The sequence below is a fragment of the Amborella trichopoda genome, chromosome 12, assembly GCF_054954075.1.
Source record: "Amborella trichopoda isolate Santa Cruz 75 chromosome 12, AtrichopodaSantaCruz75HAP2 v2.0, whole genome shotgun sequence".
NCBI lineage: Eukaryota > Viridiplantae > Streptophyta > Magnoliopsida > Amborellales > Amborellaceae > Amborella > Amborella trichopoda.
This window is the reverse complement of record NC_142347.1, coordinates 17315515-17320526: the sequence shown is the minus strand read 5'-3', so window position 1 is coordinate 17320526 and position 5012 is coordinate 17315515. Positions and strand designations below refer to the sequence as shown.

General features: G+C 34.2%; 1 long non-coding RNA gene across 1 annotated transcript; it reads left to right on the top strand.

Moving 5' to 3' along the window:
* The first annotated feature begins 1403 nt into the window (after window positions 1–1403).
* LOC148779476 (uncharacterized) lies at window positions 1404–1877 on the top strand. The gene is made up of 2 exons (XR_016045757.1): window positions 1404–1501; window positions 1719–1877. It is a non-coding gene; the product is annotated as an uncharacterized LOC148779476 (long non-coding RNA).
* The last annotated feature ends 3135 nt before the right edge of the window (window positions 1878–5012 follow it).

The following is a 5012-nucleotide window of genomic DNA, read 5'->3' as shown; positions in this document are numbered from 1 at the left end:
GACGAAGCTCAAAGTTCAAAATAAATTTTCTCTAACTTTGTGACACACCCAAGTTATTAGATTTCACATCGAGTGATTGTAAGTAATTGTGACCTCCCTATACCAAAGGTAAATGGTCTCATTGTGTACAATTCCTATATATATATTGGGTGGGCAACTTTTTGACCTCCGAATCAATTCTCTTTTCATATCAATTGATCTTATAGCGTTCTAAACGTGATCTGAGTTTCTTTTGTGTGTGTGTGTGTGTGTGAGAGAGAGAGAGAGAGAGAGAGAGAGAGAGAGAGAGAGATTCCTATATTTTTTGGTTTGTAGTTTTACCATGCAAAGGAATTTGGAGTTTATGCTAGATTTAGGAATTTTACCGTTCTCATTGCCTCTTTTTAGCACGAGGTTCCACAATCCCGGTGTTTGAAGATCAGCCAGTTTAGTTGTCCAACCTCATCTACTTGGTGAGTCTTGTGGTTCTTCTTTTTCTTTTTTTTTTTATCTGAAAGACTTAGTCAGCTCATGTAGTGTTTTGTAGAGTGCTCCTGAGTTGACTCAGCCGAAGATTTGGTCAAATCTTAAGTTGAGTCTTTGCTTATAAATCTTGTACAATTCATTGGACACTCCATGTAGTTTTTCATTTCTAATCATTGCATTTGCTGAGAAAACAATTGAGAATATGAAAATGTCTCGTTTGTGCACTTTAATCCTTTTCAATTCTCGTGCCTATTTTATGTCCTGTATGCAAAGCTTTATTGTTCCTGAAAATTATTACCCCTCTTTAGTGATCTTCTGCAATTCTAAGCAAATCAGGTTTATTGGTCTAATAAGCTCGGGTGCATATATGAATTCAGTAAATAAAGTCTCATCTATAAGTAGCAAAAATTGACTGAGAAACTTGACTTGTTTAGTAAACAAATTTTATAAATAAAAAAATGGGAATATACTTATGGTTTTTCTTTTCTATTATTCAGTGTTCTTGAGCTGGGTTGATTCCCATAAATGACACTTTTTTTTTTTCCAAAATGGTTTGTAAAACTCACCTAGTTTTCGAGTTTACTGTTCAACTTCGAAAGTCGGCTTGGTTTTGGCAGTGAACACTGTCTTTCTACATGTCACACAGCCCGGCTTTCATTTTCTATGTAGGGGTAGTGTTTCTATGTGATGGATTCATTAGCATTTCAGAGTTGCATTTAGTTTTTATAAGAATATGGAGAGATTTATTATTTTTTCGTATCTCAAGGTTAATGCAGAGTATCTTCTGGATCCACGAGTGGCAACCTTAAATGCGTTATCTGGACCAAAAACTACTATCTTGGTTAGCTACTTCCAGCTCATGTGTATATGATTTCTTGTCATAAATGATGTGTTGGCACCATAGTTACTGTCTGGCTTTATCCGTTGCTGCATTTTTAATTTAGTTGGGATATGAGCTTCGGTCCACGAATGTCCATGAGAAATGATGAACATGTGGAAGACCAACTATGAAGTTAAAAGCATACCTAAATCAAAGGTGAGTTTTCTTTTTTGTTCCTTTTTATCCTTTCTATATTTTTTCTTTTGAGTTTATGGCCCAATTACTGCATATGAATAGGTGAGAATTATTTGGTAACTTTGTCGTATGGCAACTGATCATGTAATATCTCACCTTCTGCATAGATGGATCCCAAGTATATTTGGTACCTTTGTAGTATGGCAACTGATCATGTAATATCTCACCTTCTACATAGATGGATCCCAAGTATCAGCATTCGAGCATCCAACTCTTCGTAATGAGATTGAAGATGACACTCCCTCAACAAGTTTGTAAATGTGCAGTTGCAGAGATTAAGCATGGAGATGATGAGAATATCGAGATTGCTGAGGATATGGTGGATTATTCTCATGGTGATGAAGAGGGATTCAAGGAAAGAAAAGAAGACCCAGGTTTAGAAAACCAGAAGCATTTGAATGAATGGGAAGCACGAAGATACGGCTCTTGAATGTGAAGGTCATCTGAAGCTGAGCCATGTATACCTTTCCCATTTGGTTTTGGGTTCAATGATATTAAAATTTGAGCATTGTAGTTGTCTTTTGTATCTTTGGGAGTCCATCTTGATTTCACTAAGAAGGCAATTTTTCACTTTTGGATAAATTATGGAGTGCTGATATTTGGTAAACTTACAATTGAACAACACTTGATTAAGGCAACCCAGTCTTTACCTGTGGTTTTTATGGGTTGTAAATGGTGTTTCATACCTTGAACACGAATTGTTCAAGGATGTCTCTATTTCCTCTCATGCAAGTTATAGTGTGAGTGCTCTTTTTCACCATTTGGGTTTAGATAGATCCATATATTTTTGCTCCTTTCTTGGATATGTATTGTAGTATATATTTCTGGCCTGCTGTGCCTACGATTTGGGCTAAAGATATATTTGATATAATGTTGTTCCATTCTTGAATATATATTGTTGCTAGCCAAATCAGGCTTTTATTTATTGCGCGGCTATGCTCATCCTTTGTAATCCAAGGCACAAATATAAGGATGACATGAAGTTGCCATTTTTTTGAGCAATTCTCATCATGTTCAAAGTCTTGGCTCCTTCTTTTTAGAATGCAATCCATGTGTCCAAAAAATGCAAGCAATTAGGTGTTCGAAAGACTAATATCTAACTCTTTATGGGATTGAGCTTAAATTTATTATGATCTAATTCCACCATGATTCTGCCTTCCTATACGAATCCCCTGAATTTAGAAAATGAGACTAATTTATTATGCGTATCCAATATTGTTAGGGGATATTACTTGTAAGTAAATGATCTTAATTTGTTGGATCAAAATAGAGCATAACAGCAACCCAGGTTCTTGAGCATTGAACAAGTAGGGTAGAGAACTAAATTTGGGAATTGTGTGGGAAGGGGTCAGATCCCTTACTTTTGCAAATCCATAACATTGTGTTGGTGGTCAGCTCAGCCTTCAGCAGTGTGGGGCATCCTTTTTACCCCTTTTTGCATCCTATAGTTACAATGTGACAACCCACAAATCTGTGTCGGGCCAGTCAAGATCTATCACAGTCTAAATTCTAAGTTACAAAATTGTCCCTCCAATCAGGTTTTGTAAGGATGAGATGATATATGTATTTTTTTAACAACGTTATGGTTGATTTATACATAACAGTTTGCTCATTTAAACTTATGTAAAATTGTTTCATGCGGGCTGGAATGCATTTCTACATATGCGGTCCAGAAACTGTAAAGCATCCATCTTAAAGATATGCAAGTAGGTGTTCCATCTAAAAACAATGGAAACTAACGGTCCAAACATTTTCTTATTAGAATTATTATTTCTAGTTTTTAAAATTGATTTATTTTTTCATATTCATGATCTGCTTGTTAGAGATTACACGTACTAAAAAATTAAGTCTTAAAATAGATCTCAAAAATAGATTTATCTACATATGCGGGCTAGGCCATATAGTAATTGGGTCCTAAAATTATTTAGGAAAAATGTTTCATGCAAGCTGGACCTCATTTCTACACGGTCCAAATGTTTTCTTAATATAATTATTATTTTTAGTTTCCTTTTTTTTTTTTTGCGATATTCATAATCTTGTTAAAGGTTATATATTCTCTAAAAATTCCGATCAAATTATATTTAAAAAATATATTTATTGCCAAGCTCACATCTCCACAATATGCAGGATGGTCACATAGAAACCATGTCCAACTATTTATGTATACAAATAATTTATAGAAAAGAGTTTTTCAAACTTGTTTTTTTTACCATGGTTAGTAGACGCGTCTGGAAAATCATGTAATCAATTTCTTATGCATAGTAAGAAAAGAGTTTAACTTGTTTGATAAACTATATTTCAAGAGGGAAAATTTCTATAATTTCCCACCATACACATCGTATATACTTCTCCTCCTATCCAGTCATCCAATTTAAATGAACAGATGTGGTTACATGTCTCAAAATGTGACAAATGAACCACTGGCCATATGAACCGGATACGATGTCTTAGAGAATTTTTTTTTTTTTAATTTTTTTCTTCAAATCATATGAATGAAATTTAGTATGTTCATCATCTCAATGGGTGCACCTAAAGATAATATTAATAAAATAGTTTTTAAAAAATAAAATGATCAAAATGCTCCCAAAACTTTCAGAGGTATTGGTCATTTTATTTTGTAGGGAATATTTATATTTTTTAAAGTTCAAGTTAAAGAGAGGAGTGTCAAAACTTTTTTGTAAAATAAAATAAAATATAGAACAATGTATAAGTGTGATATTGTGATTAGGGTAATCATAATCATTCATTCAAATCGTATTACTGGGAGATAAAGGAAGTATATAAGATGCATATGGAGGAAAAGTGTTAACATATTTCCCATTTTGAAAACCTTAAATACAATTTGTTTTTAACCATTCATCAATGAATAAAATTATGCCATTATTTCGGCAATTCTCTCCCCCCGTCTTAAAATGATGAAGAGAATGAAATTGCAACATTACTTCAACATATCTCTCCCTTACACGCGCCTTTCATTCAAAGTGGGGAAGTTTATTACTTTGAAGGTTGTCGCATTATTACTTTTTATGATGGGTAAGCCTAAAAAACTCGACAATAGAGTTGGGGTTGGTGTTGGGGTTGGGGTTGTGATGGTAGCACCACTTGTGATGGGTTATTCTTCATTTTTGTTTTTCATTTATTAATATCGGGGTTATCTTAGCGAGATCCCTTGATGGCAGTCCAATATGATTTGTAAAACAAGTGGAGTTGTTCAAGAAAGAAACTGTTGTAGACTGCATGTAGTTGTGTTGCATCGTTTTGTTTTTACTTTGGTCCTGGATTTGGCCTTGAGAGTTAGCAAATTTCTTTTGTTCAGTTTCATCGAGGTGCTATTGAGATTCCTTTGTGTCAACACATCATGAATCTTGAAGTAGCCGCGGAGCTATTTGGGACAGGAATGACGAACTACATATAATTCTATTATGTGTGTGTATATAATAGTTTTACTGTTGCCCCACATGTTGGCTTGAAA